Below are 10,709 nucleotides of genomic sequence, written 5' to 3'. Positions count from 1 at the left end.
GTGGAGAGCAAAAGGCTTATAATTGCATAAGAAATGTCTGAGCACGAAACAAATCCCTGAAGTTTAGTGAACAGCGATTATTAAATACTGCATTTCTGGAGAAGTAGAGCAAGCAAACAAAGCAGCCTTCCAAAACTGCAGTCAGAGGCAAAGATGACACTTTTACCACCACCTTAAAAGAGACAAAGCCGGGAGTGTGTTTGTTAGGGTGTCAGTTTTCCACCCTTGGCTCTTTAAACCATGCAAGTTTGGCAGCTTGCCCTATGTGGTGCTGCATACAAATATTGACAGAACAGTGTGGTATTTGTTAAACCCCTTCTTGGGAAGCAAGTGATTGAAACTCTGAAGGAAGATCTGAGAACCGCAGACATTATATTTTTTCTCAGTAGCACTATAATATTTACAGAATGAAACAGAAAATAGTGAATGGGGTGTAATGAATGACCTTCCTTTTCTGCTTTGCCTTGTAAGTAAGGACAGATTTTTTTGTTTAATGCTTTAAATGTTATTAGAAAAGAGGTTTACAGCTAGTAGCACTGAAAGATGCCATTAACACTTTTGATTTAACCTCATGTTTTGGGAAAAAGCTTGGCTGATAGAACAGACCATGTAAATAGGTGAAAGACTTTGCCCAGGAAGTTGCTGTGTGCAGCCGCTGTGGATAATGTGTTCTATAGATGCAGAAACCTTACAGACATTTTAATTCACATCTGTATTTGAATGTTGGTGCTTTCCAGACATTTTATGCTCATGTCTGCATCTGCCTAGAAGTGAGATTTCCAATTTTTTTATGTATCTATTACGCCTGAGTAAAATTTAATCTTAACCTGTTCAGTAGATTATTGTACTGATTTTAGAAATGGGAACAAAATTTTTATAGGCAGTTCAGAGGGTTTTTTTTAATATGCAATATTTTATTGGACGATATTGTCTTTAACATTTTGACAAAAATTGAAATCAGGTGAATCAAAAGTGTTCACTATATTATCTTAGATTTTTCTTAAATGAATCAGTAACAAATGAAATAGGAAAAAAATGTTTTTCAAAACTAAAAAATACTGGTTTCTACCTGTGTTATATCTCACCACACAAAATTCACAGGAAATAATTGAAATTCCTGACTGCTTTCTCTTCTAACATATCCTACTCAGTAAGTCCATTTTGACTTTACTTTTGTTAACTGTGAATAAAGACTCCTGCAAAGTTTCTAGCAACAGATCACTTAGCAGCAGTAGGGCTCAGTTAAATGTGCCTTGTTAATTGTTAATGTGAAAATAGCACAGAGCACATGCCAAAGACAGGCTCATAAGAAATTAGCTTATCACCAAAATAAATGTCAATTCACTTATAAAATCAAGTTTTTAAGGCATTTGTCATTAAACATAAAGACAAGTGCACATACACTTTGAAAATAACTGTAATGAAGTTAATCTCAAAATATTTGAGAGAAGAAAAAGGGAAAATCTCTGAGTTGAGGGGTTGGTTTTCTTTTTTAAATACCTTTATTGATTGATAATCATTATAGAGGGCAACCTATTGAATAGAGTGAAACTATTTTGTTGGGTAAGTCCAGCTGAACCCCAGTCACTCTTGCAAAAGTAGGGTCAATGCTAATAGTAATAGGTATGATGGAAATAAATAAGTCTGAGTTTGTGAAATACACAGTATACACAGAATAGGTTTTAGCAGCATTAAAGGTTTGGTTCAAGTCCCACAGCAGCAAGGGTACAGGAGGGTGCAAATAACAGTTAATTGATAATAAATCATATTTTGGTATTAGTTTTGATATCTACAAACAAACAGTGCAATGGAAGTAATTTATTATTACAATAAACCAAATAACCCCTTTCTAAAGTTGCAGAATGAAGAAGATGATGAGTAAATGTGGACTCACTGAAAAGCTAGCTCATGGTTTTCTTTTACTGATGGAATCTCAAGCTAACAAAACTTGTTTCAAACTAAGCCTCTGTCTTAAACAGGCTTGACTCAGTATAAATCAAAAGATGAATCTAGGTCCTCCTGCATAATAACATTTTTCATGCCATTTATGCATATGTGCAATGATGGATATATCCCCTATGCCCAGTGGTTCATGTGATATATCAGTTACCTTAGAGAAAGCCAGAGAAGTGCTCAGAAAGTGCTCAAAGAAACAGGTGCAGAGGATGCATTAACCCTCTGTATTTCCTGCTTGATCTCATTGTACCAGCAGTGGGCTGGGGTTTGGATGTTTGCAAATTAGAGCCTCCTGTGCTACACGATTAATCAGGGATCTAGTGTCTCTTTGGAGAGCTCACTGCCCTGCAGACAGTGCTGCCTGGGCTCTGGAGCCTGAGGGAGCTTAGGTGGAGCTGTGTGAGAAACCTTCCAAACTGCCCTGCACTTCAGCACAGGTGTGGATGAAACACTTTGGGAACAATTAAAAATGTTCAGATGTCCCCAAGGCTAAATATCCTGTGGAAAGCTGGCTTTCTGGATTATTTCCTTGGATATTGGCCCTTAAATTGTGCCAAAACACAGGCAGGTTTCTATTGGGCTTTTCCTCAGAATGACTTGCTGAAAAGTTGTACAACTTCAGTGTGTCTCCACAGGGAAAATTACATAAGTCCAACTGAAGGGTCGACATAATTTATAATGGCAAGCAGATGAGAACTTGCCTGGAGTTTTCCCCTGGGTGGTATTACTCAGTGATTCTGCTACAGTAAAAGTCACTACTACTTCATGCCTTTGGCAGGTCAAACTCTGAAATTTTTGGGTATCTGAATATATACCCGCTGTTATTAAAAGCCTCACATGGAGCCTGAACTGGTTATTCTGCCCATAGGACTGGGGAATGGGTGTTCTGCTGGTTTCCTTAACAGTGAATTGCCCTTTGGTTCTACATTAAAACATCTATTAATTTTAGGTAGGATTTACTATTCCTTCACTTAAGATTTTTCTGGTGCTCTGGAGGATTCTGGAGGACAGAGCCTGGCCCTATATTTATGGAAAGTGGTACAGCAGTGGAGAGATATCAAGCTAATTAGTGGATAAAGATGAAAGTTTGACCCATCCTAGCCTAGCTAGTAGCAAAATTCCTTCTACCTGGGCAGAAAGAGTATTTTTTCAAAGTGCATGCTACTCTCTAATACATGTGAGGATGGAGGCCTCTTCTTTTTTCATTGTGCCCCATCTTAATCCTTGATGATGCCTCATGTATAGTAAAGTACAAAGGAAGGTGGAAAGGGGGGCCTAAGGGAGGTGTTCCCCTGTGTCAGCCCTGGTAGCTTTGAGGGTTGGCCCTGGTTTCTGTGACAGGAGCTGCATAATTAATTTTCTCTGCCACTGCTCTGTCCTCCACCACTGTCACTGGAGCTGGTCCTGAGCTCCACAGTCCTCCTGGCACAGAGACAGGAATAAGCTGTTTGCAATAGGAGACTGTGGGAGGAGTGTGTTTGCTTGGAGTACTTTCAGTGCATTTTTCACAGTTCTTTCCTAAACTCCTTATCACTCCAGCACTCTTGGTCTGTCCTGACTGTGAGGAAGTGTAATGGGATTTGAATGCCAGCATTTTGTCTCTCAGTGGACAAATGTCTAATGATCTTCACAGGGATTTGCCAAACACTAGAACATCTTGGTACAAATTACCTTTAAAAAAGCCAAAAAGATAGGGGTTGCTTTCCAGATTAAAAGTGAAAACTGCAGATGCTGATTACAAATAGAATTTATCATTTACACCAAAGTGGTGTGTGACAGTTTACTCATAATTTTGTGACCTGTGAACTAAAAGCAAGTGCATCTACTGCACTATCTTTATAGAGAGATTGCTGAAGGCAGCAAGAACTGCTCTCATGTTTCTTTACCTTCATCAAACAGTAAACTTTGCTCCTAAGTGATGTGACCAGTTCTTGTCTTGTTGTTCTCTTACTGGTAATTTATGTGAAAAGTACAACTGAAGAATATTTTATGTCCTTTGCTGGTGGTATCATAAAGCCACACCATAGATTGCTCCTGCCCTTTGGGCATATTTGCTATTACAAAATAAAACCTGCTGGGAAGCAGTTCTGGGATTTTGGGGTTTGTAGGTTTTTAAAAAAATTATGTCTAAAAATGTTTTTTAGTCATTGATTTGTTTAATATTTTCCAAGAATCCCACGTAGAAATGTTGGGGACAAGTTTCTGTGAGGACAGATAATTATTACCAAACAGAAGTTGTGTAATAAATGAATGGAAGAAGAGAAGTAATACTAAAGTAATATAAATAGTTATGTCCTTTCACACAGCCACAGTGGAAAACCTAAATAAAAGATAATGTATAGCAGATGTGTGTATCATGCTGAGTACAATTTTCCTAGGAATGATTTCCAATAGGAAATAGTAGAAGGTAAGCAGGACAAATCTGAGTGTGCTGCAGGAGATGTCCTGCTGGCAGAGCTCTGTGAGCACCTGTAAGCGTTTGTGGAGCCAGTTCTTTTGTAAACTTCCTTATTCCTTGTGCTGCAGTTTTATGGCACGAGGATAACTGAAACTATCAACAGTCATTGACTAGTCAAAGCAAAATGAAGTGATGAAGCATAAACTTTCAGCTATCCTTGAATTCCCAAGGGGGACTGGCTATACTGATTCAGGTTGTCTTTCAAATCTGGGAGCTACAAGAGATAACGCAGCCCACTCTGTAAATCTTCACCACTGTGGTGAATCCCTCTCTTTACAGTCTTTTAAGAGATAATTTCAAGCCTCACACTGTCTGTCTAGAGCCTGTGGATAAACTGACATCAACCTTCTTAGAGCTGCTGATGCTGCTGGTTGGTGGCACAACAGGCAGCTCTCCAGCCTCTCACCTAAGCAATAAAATCATCATGAACATGGTGAAGTTTTAGTTTTGCAAAATTGGGCAGTTCAGGGCAATAGTCCAAAACCTCAATTTTGTTGTGGTAACTAGAGTTTATAAATGAGGACATCACAGTTAAATGAGATTTTGAGGCCTTGATGATCAGTGCAGGTAGCTGTGGTTCCAAAATGGATTCTGGGCCTTAATGAAATTATTGTTCCAGACATATACCCTGCCTGCAGGACCAAAGTTATTTTCCTGTCCAAAGTCAAGGACTTGTCCCCTTGCTGTCTTCTGTGGTAAGAACCATGAAGCAGGAATTCAGATTAATTTTTATATGATTTTTTCTGTGGTAGCTCATGTGAATGTTGCCTTTGTCACATCAACCCAGGAGAACTTTGTCTAGAAAGGCAGCTGGCCTCATTACTGTGAGCTCTGTTCCTGTAGGGTCAGACTGTGTCTCTAGACACCAATTTTTATAAATGTGATTGCTCCAAGGAAGGAATTGCCTTTATTTCTTCATTTGTTGGAAGAAAAGTAATTTACTTCTGTTTTCCAGCCTCTCACCCACACTGGCTCAGTTTTGTGACTGGTCCTAAAGGAAAAGCTAATTCTTTATTCTTTCCAAATCACCCTTCCAGAGAAAATAACAGTAGCTGTGTAGTTCCTACTCTTTCCACCCCTCTGAGAGCATAGGGGATGCAGAGACACAATCCAAATAGTGCTTCTACTTGTAGTATTCCTCTTTTTTCAGTCTAGAAAAGCTGTGTACAGCTCAAAAAGGAAACTGACCCGCTGCAGAAAATTATATGGGGGAGAAATTGCATTCTTGGAACCATGTTCACATGCAGAGTAACAGTTTTACCTTTGGCAAAACTCTCTGACATCACGGGGTACATGCAATAGATATTGCTATGCTTGTTAGTGCAAATTTTAAAAAATACTTTATAACTCCCTGATTCTCCTGTGGAGAAAGACAGAGATGGCCTTTTTTCTTTCTTGTCATTTTTGTTGCTAACGATTTACTTTTAATATTGCAACATATACTTGGCCTGAATTATTTAACATAAATGCATGAATTGTTCTGCAGTCTTGTAGCATAAAGATACAAAGGAATATATGAGTACAAAATTTCATTGTTTACAAAGTCCTGCAGAGAATAAAGTAATCCTGCTTTCTTTTGCAATCTAAGTCCAGCTGAGCTGGGTGTGTACTCAGCTGGGAGGTCTGAGGGATCACCTGGGCAGTGCAGGTAAAAGGGGATGTGCTGAGGGGGAATCTGTGCATGGGTGGGATGTGCATTTACAGCTCTTCTGTGAAATGAGCTCTGGTGAAGGGCTTTGTGACTGCCTGGCCTGAGGTGACCATACAAATGTGATGTATTACTATTGACAGTAAAACTGAAAGCACACTTTATGGACTGCCTCTCAACAAGGGAGCTTTATGAGGCAGAAAGCAAGGCCCCTGTACTGCTGCTGGTCCCCTCAGGAGGCTGTGGTGGAGTGCCAAAACTGAATAATTTTGAAACTAAATAACTTTAAATGGATTCTTTGTTCATTTAAAAGAGATAAACTGTGGAGAACAGAGGCTTTTCTGGGGAATGTCATGGCTTTGTTGTGCAACACAAAGACTGTGTTTGAATCAAGATATGGGTACTTCTAGCAAGGTCTTTGCTAGCAACATGAGCCATGCACTACAATTTCTTCAGAACCCAATTTCTCTACTCTGAGGTTTGTATTGGCTTTTTTGAGATTGCCTTCTGTCTTATCTTCTGAGATAACTTCTTCTTCTTGATGGAGGATCAGTAATGAGGTGCTTCTTTCATTGATCACTAGGAGTTCCACACAGTTTGTGCTATGATCAAAGACATTTTCTCTTCTCTCTAATGGTAAAGCTGTTGATTTACTGCAAGACAGCAGGCTGATCTTTGTGCCAGCACACTTAATTGGAGGGATTTTTTGCTCTACAAGAGAAAAAAAATAAGAGGAGGTGAAGAGCAGAGAGCAGAGTGAACATGAGTAAATACTTATATTTTTTATCACTGGAATGGATCCTGATACGGGATTTGTTGAACTTATTAGCTGAGCCTCAGTGCAGCTGTGACAGTTGGTGTCATCCAAGAATATGCTTGAATGACATATTGAGATGGCTTCAGAGACTGACTTGTTCTTTAATGTGATTTAAGGCATTGGAATTTAGGTGCAGCTTCATTTGGGATTTGTTAATAACAGAGAGGATGCAGCTTCGTGCTGCAGGTGCTGGACACACAAGAACTCCCATGGTGGTACTGCAGGTGCTTGGTGAACTCCCCAGGGGTTTCATCCACCCCAGCCTGGCTGCTGCTCCTGCTGCTTCCAGCACCAATATTTTGACAGTCAGAATCAACAAATCTTGAAAGAAGTTCAGGTTTATTTCAGAGCAAAGATTTGTTTGATGGATCAGAGAGCTTCAGTAGCGTGGCCCAAAACTCTGCCAGTTATAGAGTGATGAAGGGAAGAACCAGGAGAATTGTCTAGAGATTTACTATAAAATCCCAACACCTTGGATCTTTTCTTTTTCTCCTCTACACTATGCATTCTGCTTACCTCCCTGGGGAAAAATCTTATAAGTTGTTTTCCTTGGCAAAACCCCTGTGATTACTGCTTAGTTTTTTTATACAACTTATTTGACTATTGAAGAAGATTGCTTGAACCAGCATGATGCTGGAATAACTATCCTGAGAACAGTCTGCTGAGACCTCACAGTCTTATTTTATGCACAGGAGGCAAAGGCTTCAAGCCTCTGGCAAATAGTGTTACAGTGCTCAGTTAGGTCATTTTGTTGCTTTGCTCAAGAGAAAACAATAAAATAATTATTCAGGAGGAATATTTGAGAGCTTGAAGCACTTTTTCTTTACACCAGAGCCATGACCTGGCGAACAATAAACAATGGGAAAGTTTGTCTTAGTACACAATTTAACAGAAGAAAAAAGCTGGAATTCTTTTGACAAAGTGTGTTCTCTTCTCCTCAGACATTTTAAAAACTGATGTCACTTGTAATTCTTCAGGAAAGAAAAAAGTCCCTGCAGTTTGCAGTACATCAATGCAGGCATTTTTCTCCTGTCTAATCTATAAAAAGACATTGTATACAAATGTTATTTTCTCTGCCAGAAACGCATTCCTGGAACATAATAAAGGCTTTTCTGTTGTTCAGTAATTTGGATAATAGTTTCTCCATGAAGTCTCATAACATTTATTTACTCCCATAAATGATTAGACCAAGTGGTTTCAGCAGACAAAGCTGGTATCTCTCTACAATAAGCTTTCTTACTGAAATAATTCTGTAAACATTATGCCTAAAATGATTTCAAATGACAAATATATATAAATAACATCATACAGATGTGAAATAAATCTGTAGAGCTCTGTGTACAAAGAACAGAAAATTTTACTGGAAGAGTTATCAACCCTGTAGATTAAACTAAGCTAAATGTTTTCTAGAATTATTTTCTAGAATCATTGACAGCCTTGAAGAGTTACAAATACTTATTGTTTGGAACAACTAGATTGCAGTTATTGTGGCAACAACATTTTTTGCTTTCAGGTACCCCATGGTCAGCCCTATTAATTATAGTTTAAAGGGAATTTGAGGGGAGTATTCCTCACATAGTTTGGCAGGTGTGGGAGGGAGAAGGAGAATTGCAACTAAGCTCACTGTGTAAAATAAATTCTGCTGCTTTATGTGAAGGGGTTGAAGGCAGCAAGACTTGGTTGGAATCAGCACTCACACAGCCACATTTTGGGAGAAGTACTTGTGTGTATCTGCTACAAGGATACCTCATTTGCCATTCCTCATTTGTACATAACCCACAGGGAAGGTGGTGTGGTACAATCAGTAGTGCTACGTCACCTGTCACTAGACATGAAATTCTCCTGCTTTTTTATTTACTTTGCCTCCTTGGCATCTTGCTTTCACCCCCTGGTTCTGGTTTACATTGCTCTTCTTGCATGCAGGAATTAATAATCACTGAAGGTTACCAGAAAAGTGCAAATGAATGTGTTTAAATTAAAGATGATGCCTACCTGTTTTGGTTTTTGGAGATCAGTTTTATTCCACTATTTCCTAATGATGCTTGTTTATCTGAAAAATGAATTGCTGATGGATTTAACAGCCTTCATTTTCTTGACTGGGGTACTAGGTATCATCCCCCTTCAATCAAATAAAGTTTGAAGTTTAAATTGGATTCAGGAGGTATGAAAAGAGGATGCCTTAAAAAACATATATTAGATAGTCTTGGGATTCTGGCATGAAACAAGGAAAAAATTAAGAGAGAAGTGAAAATACCCACAACTGTCCTGTCTGTGGGGGCATCATTAAAAGTTCAGTCTGGGGGTCCATGAATGTGTTGGAAGAGTCCTCTCCTCTGCTGCAGCCGCTTCAGATCTGGAATTCAGGTAACAGAGCAAACCAGACAGCCTGACTCTGGTTTTCCAACCATCTAATGCATCCCATGGCTAGAAATATTACAAGTGTCATCACGTATCTCTCAAAATCTTCTTTTAGCTGGAAGCATATCTGATTTCAAAGATATTGGAAGGTGAATTTCCCCCCCCCCCCAGATCTGCCTTTTTCCTTAAATCAGACCTCAATTTTCAATAACTTCATGGGGGGTGTTTCATTTTTATGAGTGGCTCAGTGGGTCCTACAGGGCTGAGGTCCCTTTGCACTCCTTTGCATCTTCCTGCTGCCATCAGTGGCTGCTGGCTCTTGGAACAGAATTACTCCATGGAGTGCTAAAAGTAGGTTAGGCTGAAGCTTTCACAAGCCTCCCTGGAGGGAGTTTCAGATGTGCAAATCCCAGTGAACTATCATCTCAGTGAAATATCACTGACACATCACATAGACAGGGCTCGCTCCCTTTGCTTCCTCCTGGAAACTTTTGGAAATTGGAAAAGGACCTGCAGTGTCAGGAGAGGTCAGAGTGCACGTATAAAGTGCTCCAGAATGCACATCTTGCCCAGTGCTGTTCCTAAAGTTTCCACTGGGACAAAGTGCTCTTTTTAGCTGGGCAATTAGAATATGAAACAAAAAAAGGAGGTCATCTAAATAGGGCCCCTTTGTAATTTCTTACATAATACTGTGCATGGCAAGGATGACTTATTGACCCTACTTAGGGCACAGAGGGATGATAGACAGTTCATAATCCTTCCTAGGCAGGGATTGCTAGCAAACTGGTGGTGCTGTGTTTATCAAAAAAATGTTATTTAAATGTATTTAGTATGAAGAAAGCTAAGGTTTTAAGAAAATGAACATTATTACTGAGAAGACTACTTTCACTTTTGTGAGATTTCTATCAAATCTTCCTGCATGAAAATCACTGGAAAATTTTGCAAGGTTAAAAATGAGCTTTGGTCTTGTCCTTGATACCCAGGAAAGCCTGTCACTTAGGCCTGTGTTCTTGGAAAGACTGGAGTATTCTAAATCCCAACTAAACACTTCTGCTTCTGGATACTAACTGCACTATATTGCTTGAATATATTTCAAATTTCTTCACACTGGTGAAGAATTAATCCTTTATTTTTCAGTTGTAGGTTTCATTTAAAGTTATTTCTAAATAGAAAAATGGCAAAATTCTCAGGTTTGGGCTTGTTTAACACACCTGAAAACAAACTGCAGAAGAAAAGCCATGAAATGATACATTTCCACAGCTAATTAAAAAAATCTCTTTTTCTTTTTTAACCAAAGGAAGTATTTTATGAGAGGGAGTAGTGAAAACTTTTGATCACTGAACATTTTTAGAGTTTTTGGCTCATATCTAGTTAGGATCTTCCTCCAACCAACCACACAAGGATTCAGTTGTTGCAAATATGCAGTGTAGTGTTGATACCCTTTTATCTCTTTTCAACCTTCCCCTCAGTGT

The 10,709-nt window shown here is 39.0% G+C and overlaps 1 protein-coding gene across 1 annotated transcript in view; it reads left to right on the top strand.

The window, feature by feature from the left end:
* The first annotated feature begins 306 nt into the window (after positions 1–306).
* The window catches only part of NCKAP5 (NCK associated protein 5), a 364,594-nt gene continuing 354,191 nt past the window's right edge, over positions 307–10,709 (top strand). Inside the window, exon 1 of the mRNA XM_079311233.1 lies at positions 307–466. The gene's annotated coding sequence lies outside the window, so the exon portion shown is untranslated. The remainder of the gene's footprint in view (positions 467–10,709) is intronic.

Source organism: Erithacus rubecula (assembly GCF_903797595.1).
Source record: "Erithacus rubecula genome assembly, chromosome: 8".
Classification (NCBI taxonomy): domain Eukaryota; kingdom Metazoa; phylum Chordata; class Aves; order Passeriformes; family Muscicapidae; genus Erithacus; species Erithacus rubecula.
The sequence above is the reverse complement of the archived record's forward strand: the minus strand, read 5'-3'. Positions and strand labels throughout refer to the sequence as shown.